A 16,831-nucleotide genomic window follows, 5' to 3' on the forward strand; every position below is an offset into this window, starting at 1 on the left:
GGACCTCAGTTTCGATGAGAACGACGGTAGTGAGTTCTCACTCATTTTGTTCAGATTTCCAAGGAATGCATATGAGGGAGTCATCATCGATCCGAGCACGTGCTGGCATGCTGGAGAACTCAACGCGGCAGGCTGGGCGGCTCCACAGAGGAGCCGACGAGCTCGGAGACCTCCAGCAAGCTGAGCAAAGCAGAGCCAGCAAGCCACTGAGAAACAGCCACCGTCCATCTTTCTTGCCCGACTTTCGGGCAGTCAGAGAAAACCCGAAAGGAGACGCCAGGACTTGGGGTGGGGGAGGGGAAGGCGTACCGTCATCCTGAGAGATCCCTGGGAAGGGTCAGCACCCTGGGGCCGACCAACTGCTTGGGGGACTTCCGGCCACCAGCAGTCACCAGAAAACGACAGGGACGTCTTGTGTTGGCTGACGGCAAGGCTGGCCTGGCCACTCCACCTGGCAAGGGGACAGAAATCACATGCACGCTTCAGAGGTGGACCCAGGTTCTCAGAGAGCAAGCTTCATGCCAATCAACCTTTATCTATGGGGAAGCCCCCAATCAATTACCCACCTTCCTCTTTCCTGGGACACCAATCAATGCGTGTCCCAGCCCACTAGGGGAGGGGACTTGGCATATGGGATTTTGATGGGTGTGTGTGTGTGAGTGTGTGCATGCCTCTGGCTGTGTGTGTGTGTGTGTGTGTGTGTGTGTGCCTCTGTGTGTGTGCGTCTGTATGTGTGCTTCTGTGTGCCTGCCGATGGGCGTGAGTGTGCGGCTGTATCTCGGTCTGGTTTCCTGTGTTTCCTCTTTGCCCCCCTAAAGATCACAGGGCCTGAAAATGCACGCTTTGCTCTCCGTTCCACAGAAGCCTGCCCATCCAGAAAAGGACCAGAGACCTCTGCTTCCAAAGTGGCCATGTCATCTTGGCCCTCTCGGGGCCGCTGCAATAGGCCAAGGATTCCTTCTCTCCGACAGCCATTCCTTCTGCTCAGAGCCAACCGCACCAACCTACAGCAATTTCCTGGCCCTGGATGGGATATTGACGAAGTCATTCTGTCGCCAAAGGCCTCCACAGGATAGGCGTACCTGGAGGCTCTACCCAGTGCCTATGGATGTCAACCCCAAAACCATGTACATGAAAGGTCACAGCACCCTGATTCAGGCTCGAGGGCACAAGCAGTCTGTATACAAGTCACACCTCGGAGCTGCTCCAATCAAGAAGCCTGTGCCTGTGAGTTCTGCCCAAACGCCTCCACAGGGCGGGTGAGAACGCCCAGAGGAGAAGTGGTGGGGAGCCTCAATGAGCCAGGGCCGAACCCCACAGCAACCAGGACACTCGCGTGTCCAGCAGCTGCCGAGACCCACCTGGGGGGCAGTTTGGCGCCCCTGACCTTCGAAGGAAAGTTCAAACACTCGGCATCCCGGTCCAAACATTTGTGCGAACGGACCAAGGGCCAGTTACCCTGCAGGCATCTTCACTTAATCCGCGTACAGGCCAGACACCGAGCTTCAGCGGAGATGGTCAGGAAGGATGTCCACATGGGTGAAGCTACCCCCTCGATACTCAACCTTGGATCCCTTCTCCGCACAGTAACTCCACAAAGGGCCTCACAGAGATCCAATGGCCCGTTCATGAGGCCCACAGAAAGTCCAATCACAGAAGACCTCTCCCGGGAAAGGAATCTTTGAACTGGGCGACATGAGGAGGTGGCTGTCCACAGCAGCCCATCCAGGACCTCAGCAAACATATGCCATGCCCACGCACTAGCAGGGCTAAAGGTCAGCACATGCCATGGGGAAGGGGACCCTCTGGGCCAGAAACGTGGCTCCCGCCTAAAGGAACACTTGAACATTGCACATTCATGCACCAAGAGGCCAAGGGGCTAAAGGCCATGTTTCTGTCAGTCATCTGGAGCCCGGCTGCCAGCGGATCTCTCCCAGGTTCCTGCAAGACACCTTTTGGGAGTCTCTTGGACGAGTCAGCAAGCCAAGACTTCAGGGGTCTGCTAGCACTGCCCATCCATATGGACCAGAAAAGCCTTCCTCCCTAGGCTTTTATGGACAGACCCTCTTCAAACAGACACATTCCTCAGACTTCCAGCACAGCAGGAGGAACAACAGGACGACAGCGTGGCTCAGGAAAACACACAAAACCACGCCAGAGTTAACCTCACCGGACCCTTCCCTTCCGGTCTCGGCCATCAGCTACCGCAGATGCTTGGAGGCAGCGCTGAGTCCTCAGCACGCCCCGTGCTTGTGCCCTGGCACCGACACGGCGGCAGTGGGTGCAGTAGGGAGCTGCAGGGCTAGCACCGCCACCCAGTCCCTCAGCCTGCTCCCGGCACTTCAGCCACCGGGAAACGCCGCATAGCCACTGGGCACTCAGCAGTCCTCACCAAGACGAAGGAAGTCCAGATCACGCATGGCACACGCCTCCACTGCTGCTCCATGGAAAAAACACCCACACCTCTTCTCCTGGGCTCGGAGACACACTCGACCTCGGGCCACACCCCAAACAGCATGCAGCTGCCTCAAACCAACTTATCCATGCCACCTGCTCACAGGGCCTTGGCCAATTTGGCACTCCCCCTTCGACCAGCAGCAGAGGACCTGGCCACTGTCACATCCCACAACGGCCACTCAAACAGCGACCTCCGATTCCAGCTGCCTCGACGAATGCTTGCACACGACCGACCCTCAGACGGGAGGCTGTCTAATGCTGGCGCCGTGGGGGGTGTTTGCAGCAGTGGGAACAAGGGCAAGCTGCCCCTCACGCCTAACTATGCCCTAGCCCCCGGGGGGGCAACGTGCTGGACCTCAGTTTCGATGAGAACGACGGTAGTGAGTTCTCACTCATTTTGTTCAGATTTCCAAGGAATGCATATGAGGGAGTCATCATCGATCCGAGCACGTGCTGGCATGCTGGAGAACTCAACGCGGCAGGCTGGGCGGCTCCACAGAGGAGCCGACGAGCTCGGAGACCTCCAGCAAGCTGAGCAAACCAGAGCCAGCAAGCCACTGAGAAACAGCCACCGTCCATCTTTCTTGCCCGACTTTCGGGCAGTCAGAGAAAACCCGAAAGGAGACGCCAGGACTTGGGGTGGGGGAGGGGAAGGCGTACCGTCATCCTGAGAGATCCCTGGGAAGGGTCAGCACCCTGGGGCCGACCCACTGCTTGGGGGACTTCCGGCCACCAGCAGTCACCAGAAAACGACAGGGACGTCTTGTCTTGGCTGACGGCAAGGCTGGCCTGGCCACTCCACCTGGCAAGGGGACAGAAATCACATGCACGCTTCAGAGGTGGACCCAGGTTCTCAGAGAGCAAGCTTCATGCCAATCAACCTTTATCTATGGGGAAGCCCGCAATCAATTACCCACCTTCCTCTTTCCTGGGACACCAATCAATGCGTGTCCCAGCCCACTAGGGGAGGGGACTTGGCATATGGGATTTTGATGGGTGTGTGTGTGTGAGTGTGTGCATGCCTCTGGCTGTGTGAGTGTGTGTGTGTGTGTGTGTGTGCCTCTGTGTGTGTGCGTCTGTATGTGTGCTTCTGTGTGCCTGCCGATGGGCGTGAGTGTGCGGCTGTATCTCGGTCTGGTTTCCTGTGTTTCCTCTTTGCCCCCCTAAAGATCACAGGGCCTGAAAATGCACGCTTTGCTCTCCGTTCCACAGAAGCCTGCCCATCCAGAAAAGGACCAGAGACCTCTGCTTCCAAAGTGGCCATGTCATCTTGGCCCTCTCGGGGCCGCTGCAATAGGCCAAGGATTCCTTCTCTCCGACAGCCATTCCTTCTGCTCAGAGCCAACCGCACCAACCTACAGCAATTTCCTGGCCCTGGATGGTATATTGATGAAGTCATTCTGTCGCCAAAGGCCTCCACAGGATAGGCGTACCTGGAGGCTCTACCCAGTGCCTATGGATGTCAACCCCAAAACCATGTACATGAAAGGTCACAGCACCCTGATTCAGGCTCGAGGGCACAAGCAGTCTGTATACAAGTCACACCTCGGAGCTGCTCCAATCAAGAAGCCTGTGCCTGTGAGTTCTGCCCAAACGCCTCCACAGGGCGGGTGAGAACGCCCAGAGGAGAAGTGGTGGGGAGCCTCAATGAGCCAGGGCCGAACCCCACAGCAACCAGGACACTCGCGTGTCCAGCAGCTGCCGAGACCCACCTGGGGGGCAGTTTGGCGCCCCTGACCTTCGAAGGAAAGTTCAAACACTCGGCATCCCGGTCCAAACATTTGTGCGAACGGACCAAGGGCCAGTTACCCTGCAGGCATCTTCACTTAATCCGCGTACAGGCCAGACACCGAGCTTCAGCGGAGATGGTCAGGAAGGATGTCCACATGGGTGAAGCTACCCCCTCGATACTCAACCTTGGATCCCTTCTCCGCACAGTAACTCCACAAAGGGCCTCACAGAGATCCAATGGCCCGTTCATGAGGACCACAGAAAGTCCAATCACAGAAGACCTCTCCCGGGAAAGGAATCTTTGAACTGGGCGACATGAGGAGGTGGCTGTCCACAGCAGCCCATCCAGGACCTCAGCAAACATATGCCATGCCCACGCACTAGCAGGGCTAAAGGTCAGCACATGCCATGGGGAAGGGGACCCTCTGGGCCAGAAACGTGGCTCCCGCCTAAAGGAACACTTGAACATTGCACATTCATGCACCAAGAGGCCAAGGGGCTAAAGGCCATGTTTCTGTCAGTCATCTGGAGCCCGGCTGCCAGCGGATCTCTCCCAGGTTCCTGCAAGACACCTTTTGGGAGTCTCTTGGACGAGTCAGCAAGCCAAGACTTCAGGGGTCTGCTAGCACTGCCCATCCATATGGACCAGAAAAGCCTTCCTCCCTAGGCTTTTATGGACAGACCCTCTTCAAACAGACACATTCCTCAGACTTCCAGCACAGCAGGAGGAACAACAGGACGACAGCGTGGCTCAGGAAAACACACAAAACCACGCCAGAGTTAACCTCACCGGACCCTTCCCTTCCGGTCTCGGCCATCAGCTACCGCAGATGCTTGGAGGCAGCGCTGAGTCCTCAGCACGCCCCGTGCTTGTGCCCTGGCACCGACACGGCGGCAGTGGGTGCAGTAGGGAGCTGCAGGGCTAGCACCGCCACCCAGTCCCTCAGCCTGCTCCCGGCACTTCAGCCACCGGGAAACGCCGCATAGCCACTGGGCACTCAGCAGTCCTCACCAAGACGAAGGAAGTCCAGATCACGCATGGCACATGCCTCCACTGCTGCTCCATGGGAAAAAACACCCACACCTCTTCTCCTGGGCTCGGAGACACACTCGACCTCGGGCCACACCCCAAACAGCATGCAGCTGCCTCAAACCAACTTATCCATGCCACCTGCTCACAGGGCCTTGGCCAATTTGGCACTCCCCCTTCGACCAGCAGCAGAGGACCTGGCCACTGTCACATCCCACAACGGCCACTCAAACAGCGACCTCCGATTCCAGCTGCCTCGACGAATGCTTGCACACGACCGACCCTCAGACGGGAGGCTGTCTAATGCTGGCGCCGTGGGGGGTGTTTGCAGCAGTGGGAACAAGGGCAAGCTGCCCCTCACGCCTAACTATGCCCTAGCCCCCGGGGGGGCAACGTGCTGGACCTCAGTTTCGATGAGAACGACGGTAGTGAGTTCTCACTCATTTTGTTCAGATTTCCAAGGAATGCATATGAGGGAGTCATCATCGATCCGAGCACGTGCTGGCATGCTGGAGAACTCAACGCGGCAGGCTGGGCGGCTCCACAGAGGAGCCGACGAGCTCGGAGACCTCCAGCAAGCTGAGCAAAGCAGAGCCAGCAAGCCACTGAGAAACAGCCACCGTCCATCTTTCTTGCCCGACTTTCGGGCAGTCAGAGAAAACCCGAAAGGAGACGCCAGGACTTGGGGTGGGGGAGGGGAAGGCGTACCGTCATCCTGAGAGATCCCTGGGAAGGGTCAGCACCCTGGGGCCGACCCACTGCTTGGGGGACTTCCGGCCACCAGCAGTCACCAGAAAACGACAGGGACGTCTTGTCTTGGCTGACGGCAAGGCTGGCCTGGCCACTCCACCTGGCAAGGGGACAGAAATCACATGCACGCTTCAGAGGTGGACCCAGGTTCTCAGAGAGCAAGCTTCATGCCAATCAACCTTTATCTATGGGGAAGCCCGCAATCAATTACCCACCTTCCTCTTTCCTGGGACACCAATCAATGCGTGTCCCAGCCCACTAGGGGAGGGGACTTGGCATATGGGATTTTGATGGGGGTGTGTGTGTGAGTGTGTGCATGCCTCTGGCTGTGTGTGTGTGTGTGTGTGTGTGTGTGTGTGTGTGTGTGCCTCTGTGTGTGTGCGTCTGTATGTGTGCTTCTGTGTGCCTGCCGATGGGCGTGAGTGTGCGGCTGTATCTCGGTCTGGTTTCCTGTGTTTCCTCTTTGCCCCCCTAAAGATCACAGGGCCTGAAAATGCACGCTTTGCTCTCCGTTCCACAGAAGCCTGCCCATCCAGAAAAGGACCAGAGACCTCTGCTTCCAAAGTGGCCATGTCATCTTGGCCCTCTCGGAGCCGCTGCAATAGGCCAAGGATTCCTTCTCTCCGACAGCCATTCCTTCTGCTCAGAGCCAACCGCACCAACCTACAGCAATTTCCTGGCCCTGGATGGGATATTGACGAAGTCATTCTGTCGCCAAAGGCCTCCACAGGATAGGCGTACCTGGAGGCTCTACCCAGTGCCTATGGATGTCAACCCCAAAACCATGTACATGAAAGGTCACACCACCCTGATCCAGGCTCCAGGGCACAAGCAGTCTGTATACAAGTCACACCTCGGAGCTGCTCCAATCAAGAAGCCTGTGCCTGTGAGTTCTGCCCAAACGCCTCCACAGGGCGGGTGAGAACGCCCAGAGGAGAAGTGGTGGGGAGCCTCAATGAGCCAGGGCCGAACCCCACAGCAACCAGGACACTCGCGTGTCCAGCAGCTGCCGAGACCCACCTGGGGGGCAGTTTGGCGCCCCTGACCTTCGAAGGAAAGTTCAAACACTCGGCATCCCGGTCCAAACATTTGTGCGAACGGACCAAGGGCCAGTTACCCTGCAGGCATCTTCACTTAATCCGCGTACAGGCCAGACACCGAGCTTCAGCGGAGATGGTCAGGAAGGATGTCCACATGGGTGAAGCTACCCCCTCGATACTCAACCTTGGATCCCTTCTCCGCACAGTAACTCCACAAAGGGCCTCACAGAGATCCAATGGCCCGTTCATGAGGACCACAGAAAGTCCAATCACAGAAGACCTCTCCCGGGAAAGGAATCTTTGAACTGGGCGACATGAGGAGGTGGCTGTCCACAGCAGCCCATCCAGGACCTCAGCAAACATATGCCATGCCCACGCACTAGCAGGGCTAAAGGTCAGCACATGCCATGGGGAAGGGGACCCTCTGGGCCAGAAACGTGGCTCCCGCCTAAAGGAACACTTGAACATTGCACATTCATGCACCAAGAGGCCAAGGGGCTAAAGGCCATGTTTCTGTCAGTCATCTGGAGCCCGGCTGCCAGCGGATCTCTCCCAGGTTCCTGCAAGACACCTTTTGGGAGTCTCTTGGACGAGTCAGCAAGCCAAGACTTCAGGGGTCTGCTAGCACTGCCCATCCATATGGACCAGAAAAGCCTTCCTCCCTAGGCTTTTATGGACAGACCCTCTTCAAACAGACACATTCCTCAGACTTCCAGCACAGCAGGAGGAACAACAGGACGACAGCGTGGCTCAGGAAAACACACAAAACCACGCCAGAGTTAACCTCACCGGACCCTTCCCTTCCGGTCTCGGCCATCAGCTACCGCAGATGCTTGGAGGCAGCGCTGAGTCCTCAGCACGCCCCGTGCTTGTGCCCTGGCACCGACACGGCGGCAGTGGGTGCAGTGGGGAGCTGCAGGGCTAGCAACGCCACCCAGTCCCTCAGCCTGCTCCCGGCACTTCAGCCACCGGGAAACGCCGCATAGCCACTGGGCACTCAGCAGTCCTCACCAAGACGAAGGAAGTCCAGATCACGCATGGCACACGCCTCCACTGCTGCTCCATGGAAAAAACACCCACACCTCTTCTCCTGGGCTCGGAGACACACTCGACCTCGGGCCACACCCCAAACAGCATGCAGCTGCCTCAAACCAACTTATCCATGCCACCTGCTCACAGGGCCTTGGCCAATTTGGCACTCCCCCTTCGACCAGCAGCAGAGGACCTGGCCACTGTCACATCCCACAACGGCCACTCAAACAGCGACCTCCGATTCCAGCTGCCTCGACGAATGCTTGCACACGACCGACCCTCAGACGGGAGGCTGTCTAATGCTGGCGCCGTGGGGGGTGTTTGCAGCAGTGGGAACAAGGGCAAGCTGCCCCTCACGCCTAACTATGCCCTAGCCCCCGGGGGGGCAACGTGCTGGACCTCAGTTTCGATGAGAACGACGGTAGTGAGTTCTCACTCATTTTGTTCAGATTTCCAAGGAATGCATATGAGGGAGTCATCATCGATCCGAGCACGTGCTGGCATGCTGGAGAACTCAACGCGGCAGGCTGGGCGGCTCCACAGAGGAGCCGACGAGCTCGGAGACCTCCAGCAAGCTGAGCAAACCAGAGCCAGCAAGCCACTGAGAAACAGCCACCGTCCATCTTTCTTGCCCGACTTTCGGGCAGTCAGAGAAAACCCGAAAGGAGACGCCAGGACTTGGGGTGGGGGAGGGGAAGGCGTACCGTCATCCTGAGAGATCCCTGGGAAGGGTCAGCACCCTGGGGCCGACCCACTGCTTGGGGGACTTCCGGCCACCAGCAGTCACCAGAAAACGACAGGGACGTCTTGTCTTGGCTGACGGCAAGGCTGGCCTGGCCACTCCACCTGGCAAGGGGACAGAAATCACATGCACGCTTCAGAGGTGGACCCAGGTTCTCAGAGAGCAAGCTTCATGCCAATCAACCTTTATCTATGGGGAAGCCCGCAATCAATTACCCACCTTCCTCTTTCCTGGGACACCAATCAATGCGTGTCCCAGACCACTAGGGGAGGGGACTTGGCATATGGGATTTTGATGGGTGTGTGTGTGTGAGTGTGTGCATGCCTCTGGCTGTGTGTGTGTGTGTGTGTGTGTGCCTCTGTGTGTGTGCGTCTGTATGTGTGCTTCTGTGTGCCTGCCGATGGGCGTGAGTGTGCGGCTGTATCTCGGTCTGGTTTCCTGTGTTTCCTCTTTGCCCCCCTAAAGATCACAGGGCCTGAAAATGCACGCTTTGCTCTCCGTTCCACAGAAGCCTGCCCATCCAGAAAAGCACCAGAGACCTCTGCTTCCAAAGTGGCCATGTCATCTTGGCCCTCTCGGGGCCGCTGCAATAGGCCAAGGATTCCTTCTCTCCGACAGCCATTCCTTCTGCTCAGAGCCAACCGCACCAACCTACAGCAATTTCCTGGCCCTGGATGGGATATTGACGAAGTCATTCTGTCGCCAAAGGCCTCCACAGGATAGGCGTACCTGGAGGCTCTACCCAGTGCCTATGGATGTCAACCCCAAAACCATGTACATGAAAGGTCACACCACCCTGATCCAGGCTCCAGGGCACAAGCAGTCTGTATACAAGTCACACCTCGGAGCTGCTCCAATCAAGAAGCCTGTGCCTGTGAGTTCTGCCCAAACGCCTCCACAGGGCGGATGAGAACGCCCAGAGGAGAAGTGGTGGGGAGCCTCAATGAGCCAGGGCCGAACCCCACAGCAACCAGGACACTCGCGTGTCCAGCAGCTGCCGAGACCCACCTGGGGGGCAGTTTGGCGCCCCTGACCTTCGAAGGAAATTTCAAACACTCGGCATCCCGGTCCAAACATTTGTGCGAACGGACCAAGGGCCAGTTACCCTGCAGGCATCTTCACTTAATCCGCGTACAGGCCAGACACCGAGCTTCAGCGGAGATGGTCAGGAAGGATGTCCACATGGGTGAAGCTACCCCCTCGATACTCAACCTTGGATCCCTTCTCCGCACAGTAACTCCACAAAGGGCCTCACAGAGATCCAATGGCCCGTTCATGAGGCCCACAGAAAGTCCAATCACAGAAGACCTCTCCCGGGAAAGGAATCTTTGAACTGGGCGACATGAGGAGGTGGCTGTCCACAGCAGCCCATCCAGGACCTCAGCAAACATATGCCATGCCCACGCACTAGCAGGGCTAAAGGTCAGCACATGCCATGGGGAAGGGGACCCTCTGGGCCAGAAACGTGGCTCCCGCCTAAAGGAACACTTGAACATTGCACATTCATGCACCAAGAGGCCAAGGGGCTAAAGGCCATGTTTCTGTCAGTCATCTGGAGCCCAGCTGCCAGCGGATCTCTCCCAGGTTCCTGCAAGACACCTTTTGGGAGTCTCTTGGACGAGTCAGCAAGCCAAGACTTCAGGGGTCTGCTAGCACTGCCCATCCATATGGACCAGAAAAGCCTTCCTCCCTAGGCTTTTATGGACAGACCCTCTTCAAACAGACACATTCCTCAGACTTCCAGCACAGCAGGAGGAACAACAGGACGACAGCGTGGCTCAGGAAAACACACAAAACCACGCCAGAGTTAACCTCACCGGACCCTTCCCTTCCGGTCTCGGCCATCAGCTACCGCAGATGCTTGGAGGCAGCGCTGAGTCCTCAGCACGCCCCGTGCTTGTGCCCTGGCACCGACACGGCGGCAGTGGGTGCAGTAGGGAGCTGCAGGGCTAGCACCGCCACCCAGTCCCTCAGCCTGCTCCCGGCACTTCAGCCACCGGGAAACGCCGCATAGCCACTGGGCACTCAGCAGTCCTCACCAAGACGAAGGAAGTCCAGATCACGCATGGCACACGCCTCCACTGCTGCTCCATGGGAAAAAACACCCACACCTCTTCTCCTGGGCTCGGAGACACACTCGACCTCGGGCCACCCCCCAAACAGCATGCAGCTGCCTCAAACCAACTTATCCATGCCACCTGCTCACAGGGCCTTGGCCAATTTGGCACTCCCCCTTCGACCAGCAGCAGAGGACCTGGCCACTGTCACATCCCACAACGGCCACTCAAACAGCGACCTCCGATTCCAGCTGCCTCGACGAATGCTTGCACACGACCGACCCTCAGACGGGAGGCTGTCTAATGCTGGCGCCGTGGGGGGTGTTTGCAGCAGTGGGAACAAGGGCAAGCTGCCCCTCACGCCTAACTATGCCCTAGCCCCCGGGGGGGCAACGTGCTGGACCTCAGTTTCGATGAGAACGACGGTAGTGAGTTCTCACTCATTTTGTTCAGATTTCCAAGGAATGCATATGAGGGAGTCATCATCGATCCGAGCACGTGCTGGCATGCTGGAGAACTCAACGCGGCAGGCTGGGCGGCTCCACAGAGGAGCCGACGAGCTCGGAGACCTCCAGCAAGCTGAGCAAACCAGAGCCAGCAAGCCACTGAGAAACAGCCACCGTCCATCTTTCTTGCCCGACTTTCGGGCAGTCAGAGAAAACCCGAAAGGAGACGCCAGGACTTGGGGTGGGGGAGGGGAAGGCGTACCGTCATCCTGAGAGATCCCTGGGAAGGGTCAGCACCCTGGGGCCGACCCACTGCTTGGGGGACTTCCGGCCACCAGCAGTCACCAGAAAACGACAGGGACGTCTTGTCTTGGCTGACGGCAAGGCTGGCCTGGCCACTCCACCTGGCAAGGGGACAGAAATCACATGCACGCTTCAGAGGTGGACCCAGGTTCTCAGAGAGCAAGCTTCATGCCAATCAACCTTTATCTATGGGGAAGCCCGCAATCAATTACCCACCTTCCTCTTTCCTGGGACACCAATCAATGCGTGTCCCAGCCCACTAGGGGAGGGGACTTGGCATATGGGATTTTGATGGGTGTGTGTGTGTGAGTGTGTGCATGCCTCTGGCTGTGTGTGTGTGTGTGTGTGTGTGTGTGTGTGCCTCTGTGTGTGTGCGTCTGTATGTGTGCTTCTGTGTGCCTGCCGATGGGCGTGAGTGTGCGGCTGTATCTCGGTCTGGTTTCCTGTGTTTCCTCTTTGCCCCCCTAAAGATCACAGGGCCTGAAAATGCACGCTTTGCTCTCCGTTCCACAGAAGCCTGCCCATCCAGAAAAGCACCAGAGACCTCTGCTTCCAAAGTGGCCATGTCATCTTGGCCCTCTCGGGGCCGCTGCAATAGGCCAAGGATTCCTTCTCTCCGACAGCCATTCCTTCTGCTCAGAGCCAACCGCACCAACCTACAGCAATTTCCTGGCCCTGGATGGGATATTGACGAAGTCATTCTGTCGCCAAAGGCCTCCACAGGATAGGCGTACCTGGAGGCTCTACCCAGTGCCTATGGATGTCAACCCCAAAACCATGTACATGAAAGGTCACACCACCCTGATCCAGGCTCCAGGGCACAAGCAGTCTGTATACAAGTCACACCTCGGAGCTGCTCCAATCAAGAAGCCTGTGCCTGTGAGTTCTGCCCAAACGCCTCCACAGGGCGGATGAGAACGCCCAGAGGAGAAGTGGTGGGGAGCCTCAATGAGCCAGGGCCGAACCCCACAGCAACCAGGACACTCGCGTGTCCAGCAGCTGCCGAGACCCACCTGGGGGGCAGTTTGGCGCCCCTGACCTTCGAAGGAAATTTCAAACACTCGGCATCCCGGTCCAAACATTTGTGCGAACGGACCAAGGGCCAGTTACCCTGCAGGCATCTTCACTTAATCCGCGTACAGGCCAGACACCGAGCTTCAGCGGAGATGGTCAGGAAGGATGTCCACATGGGTGAAGCTACCCCCTCGATACTCAACCTTGGATCCCTTCTCCGCACAGTAACTCCACAAAGGGCCTCACAGAGATCCAATGGCCCGTTCATGAGGCCCACAGAAAGTCCAATCACAGAAGACCTCTCCCGGGAAAGGAATCTTTGAACTGGGCGACATGAGGAGGTGGCTGTCCACAGCAGCCCATCCAGGACCTCAGCAAACATATGCCATGCCCACGCACTAGCAGGGCTAAAGGTCAGCACATGCCATGGGGAAGGGGACCCTCTGGGCCAGAAACGTGGCTCCCGCCTAAAGGAACACTTGAACATTGCACATTCATGCACCAAGAGGCCAAGGGGCTAAAGGCCATGTTTCTGTCAGTCATCTGGAGCCCAGCTGCCAGCGGATCTCTCCCAGGTTCCTGCAAGACACCTTTTGGGAGTCTCTTGGACGAGTCAGCAAGCCAAGACTTCAGGGGTCTGCTAGCACTGCCCATCCATATGGACCAGAAAAGCCTTCCTCCCTAGGCTTTTATGGACAGACCCTCTTCAAACAGACACATTCCTCAGACTTCCAGCACAGCAGGAGGAACAACAGGACGACAGCGTGGCTCAGGAAAACACACAAAACCACGCCAGAGTTAACCTCACCGGACCCTTCCCTTCCGGTCTCGGCCATCAGCTACCGCAGATGCTTGGAGGCAGCGCTGAGTCCTCAGCACGCCCCGTGCTTGTGCCCTGGCACCGACACGGCGGCAGTGGGTGCAGTAGGGAGCTGCAGGGCTAGCACCGCCACCCAGTCCCTCAGCCTGCTCCCGGCACTTCAGCCACCGGGAAACGCCGCATAGCCACTGGGCACTCAGCAGTCCTCACCAAGACGAAGGAAGTCCAGATCACGCATGGCACACGCCTCCACTGCTGCTCCATGGGAAAAAACACCCACACCTCTTCTCCTGGGCTCGGAGACACACTCGACCTCGGGCCACCCCCCAAACAGCATGCAGCTGCCTCAAACCAACTTATCCATGCCACCTGCTCACAGGGCCTTGGCCAATTTGGCACTCCCCCTTCGACCAGCAGCAGAGGACCTGGCCACTGTCACATCCCACAACGGCCACTCAAACAGCGACCTCCGATTCCAGCTGCCTCGACGAATGCTTGCACACGACCGACCCTCAGACGGGAGGCTGTCTAATGCTGGCGCCGTGGGGGGTGTTTGCAGCAGTGGGAACAAGGGCAAGCTGCCCCTCACGCCTAACTATGCCCTAGCCCCCGGGGGGGCAACGTGCTGGACCTCAGTTTCGATGAGAACGACGGTAGTGAGTTCTCACTCATTTTGTTCAGATTTCCAAGGAATGCATATGAGGGAGTCATCATCGATCCGAGCACGTGCTGGCATGCTGGAGAACTCAACGCGGCAGGCTGGGCGGCTCCACAGAGGAGCCGACGAGCTCGGAGACCTCCAGCAAGCTGAGCAAACCAGAGCCAGCAAGCCACTGAGAAACAGCCACCGTCCATCTTTCTTGCCCGACTTTCGGGCAGTCAGAGAAAACCCGAAAGGAGACGCCAGGACTTGGGGTGGGGGAGGGGAAGGCGTACCGTCATCCTGAGAGATCCCTGGGAAGGGTCAGCACCCTGGGGCCGACCCACTGCTTGGGGGACTTCCGGCCACCAGCAGTCACCAGAAAACGACAGGGACGTCTTGTCTTGGCTGACGGCAAGGCTGGCCTGGCCACTCCACCTGGCAAGGGGACAGAAATCACATGCACGCTTCAGAGGTGGACCCAGGTTCTCAGAGAGCAAGCTTCATGCCAATCAACCTTTATCTATGGGGAAGCCCGCAATCAATTACCCACCTTCCTCTTTCCTGGGACACCAATCAATGCGTGTCCCAGCCCACTAGGGGAGGGGACTTGGCATATGGGATTTTGATGGGTGTGTGTGTGTGAGTGTGTGCATGCCTCTGGCTGTGTGTGTGTGTGTGTGTGTGTGTGTGTGTGCCTCTGTGTGTGTGCGTCTGTATGTGTGCTTCTGTGTGCCTGCCGATGGGCGTGAGTGTGCGGCTGTATCTCGGTCTGGTTTCCTGTGTTTCCTCTTTGCCCCCCTAAAGATCACAGGGCCTGAAAATGCACGCTTTGCTCTCCGTTCCACAGAAGCCTGCCCATCCAGAAAAGCACCAGAGACCTCTGCTTCCAAAGTGGCCATGTCATCTTGGCCCTCTCGGGGCCGCTGCAATAGGCCAAGGATTCCTTCTCTCCGACAGCCATTCCTTCTGCTCAGAGCCAACCGCACCAACCTACAGCAATTTCCTGGCCCTGGATGGGATATTGACGAAGTCATTCTGTCGCCAAAGGCCTCCACAGGATAGGCGTACCTGGAGGCTCTACCCAGTGCCTATGGATGTCAACCCCAAAACCATGTACATGAAAGGTCACACCACCCTGATCCAGGCTCCAGGGCACAAGCAGTCTGTATACAAGTCACACCTCGGAGCTGCTCCAATCAAGAAGCCTGTGCCTGTGAGTTCTGCCCAAACGCCTCCACAGGGCGGATGAGAACGCCCAGAGGAGAAGTGGTGGGGAGCCTCAATGAGCCAGGGCCGAACCCCACAGCAACCAGGACACTCGCGTGTCCAGCAGCTGCCGAGACCCACCTGGGGGGCAGTTTGGCGCCCCTGACCTTCGAAGGAAATTTCAAACACTCGGCATCCCGGTCCAAACATTTGTGCGAACGGACCAAGGGCCAGTTACCCTGCAGGCATCTTCACTTAATCCGCGTACAGGCCAGACACCGAGCTTCAGCGGAGATGGTCAGGAAGGATGTCCACATGGGTGAAGCTACCCCCTCGATACTCAACCTTGGATCCCTTCTCCGCACAGTAACTCCACAAAGGGCCTCACAGAGATCCAATGGCCCGTTCATGAGGCCCACAGAAAGTCCAATCACAGAAGACCTCTCCCGGGAAAGGAATCTTTGAACTGGGCGACATGAGGAGGTGGCTGTCCACAGCAGCCCATCCAGGACCTCAGCAAACATATGCCATGCCCACGCACTAGCAGGGCTAAAGGTCAGCACATGCCATGGGGAAGGGGACCCTCTGGGCCAGAAACGTGGCTCCCGCCTAAAGGAACACTTGAACATTGCACATTCATGCACCAAGAGGCCAAGGGGCTAAAGGCCATGTTTCTGTCAGTCATCTGGAGCCCAGCTGCCAGCGGATCTCTCCCAGGTTCCTGCAAGACACCTTTTGGGAGTCTCTTGGACGAGTCAGCAAGCCAAGACTTCAGGGGTCTGCTAGCACTGCCCATCCATATGGACCAGAAAAGCCTTCCTCCCTAGGCTTTTATGGACAGACCCTCTTCAAACAGACACATTCCTCAGACTTCCAGCACAGCAGGAGGAACAACAGGACGACAGCGTGGCTCAGGAAAACACACAAAACCACGCCAGAGTTAACCTCACCGGACCCTTCCCTTCCGGTCTCGGCCATCAGCTACCGCAGATGCTTGGAGGCAGCGCTGAGTCCTCAGCACGCCCCGTGCTTGTGCCCTGGCACCGACACGGCGGCAGTGGGTGCAGTAGGGAGCTGCAGGGCTAGCACCGCCACCCAGTCCCTCAGCCTGCTCCCGGCACTTCAGCCACCGGGAAACGCCGCATAGCCACTGGGCACTCAGCAGTCCTCACCAAGACGAAGGAAGTCCAGATCACGCATGGCACACGCCTCCACTGCTGCTCCATGGGAAAAAACACCCACACCTCTTCTCCTGGGCTCGGAGACACACTCGACCTCGGGCCACCCCCCAAACAGCATGCAGCTGCCTCAAACCAACTTATCCATGCCACCTGCTCACAGGGCCTTGGCCAATTTGGCACTCCCCCTTCGACCAGCAGCAGAGGACCTGGCCACTGTCACATCCCACAACGGCCACTCAAACAGCGACCTCCGATTCCAGCTGCCTCGACGAATGCTTGCACACGACCGACCCTCAGACGGGAGGCTGTCTAATGCTGGCGCCGTGGGGGGTGTTTGCAGCAGTGGGAACAAGGGCAAGCTGCCCCTCACGCCTAACTA

At 57.8% G+C, this 16,831-nt stretch overlaps 6 non-coding genes across 6 annotated transcripts; all 6 read right to left on the reverse strand.

Annotated features, from left to right (window-relative positions):
• On the reverse strand, positions 1–93 carry LOC135319644 (small nucleolar RNA SNORD116). Its single transcript, XR_010378444.1, has one exon. It is a non-coding gene; the product is annotated as a small nucleolar RNA SNORD116 (small nucleolar RNA).
• A 2,715-nt stretch (positions 94–2,808) lies between these two features.
• Positions 2,809–2,901, reverse strand: LOC135319645 (small nucleolar RNA SNORD116). Its single transcript, XR_010378445.1, has one exon. It is a non-coding gene; the product is annotated as a small nucleolar RNA SNORD116 (small nucleolar RNA).
• Positions 2,902–5,617: 2,716 nt separating this feature from the next.
• On the reverse strand, positions 5,618–5,710 carry LOC135319646 (small nucleolar RNA SNORD116). The gene has a single exon (XR_010378446.1). It is a non-coding gene; the product is annotated as a small nucleolar RNA SNORD116 (small nucleolar RNA).
• Positions 5,711–8,435: 2,725 nt separating this feature from the next.
• On the reverse strand, positions 8,436–8,528 carry LOC135319647 (small nucleolar RNA SNORD116). Its single transcript, XR_010378447.1, has one exon. It is a non-coding gene; the product is annotated as a small nucleolar RNA SNORD116 (small nucleolar RNA).
• Positions 8,529–11,238: 2,710 nt separating this feature from the next.
• On the reverse strand, positions 11,239–11,331 carry LOC135319648 (small nucleolar RNA SNORD116). Its single transcript, XR_010378448.1, has one exon. It is a non-coding gene; the product is annotated as a small nucleolar RNA SNORD116 (small nucleolar RNA).
• A 2,718-nt stretch (positions 11,332–14,049) lies between these two features.
• Positions 14,050–14,142, reverse strand: LOC135319649 (small nucleolar RNA SNORD116). Its single transcript, XR_010378449.1, has one exon. It is a non-coding gene; the product is annotated as a small nucleolar RNA SNORD116 (small nucleolar RNA).
• Positions 14,143–16,831: the final 2,689 nt, after the last annotated feature.

Source organism: Camelus dromedarius, chromosome 29, assembly GCF_036321535.1.
Source record: "Camelus dromedarius isolate mCamDro1 chromosome 29, mCamDro1.pat, whole genome shotgun sequence".
NCBI lineage: Eukaryota > Metazoa > Chordata > Mammalia > Artiodactyla > Camelidae > Camelus > Camelus dromedarius.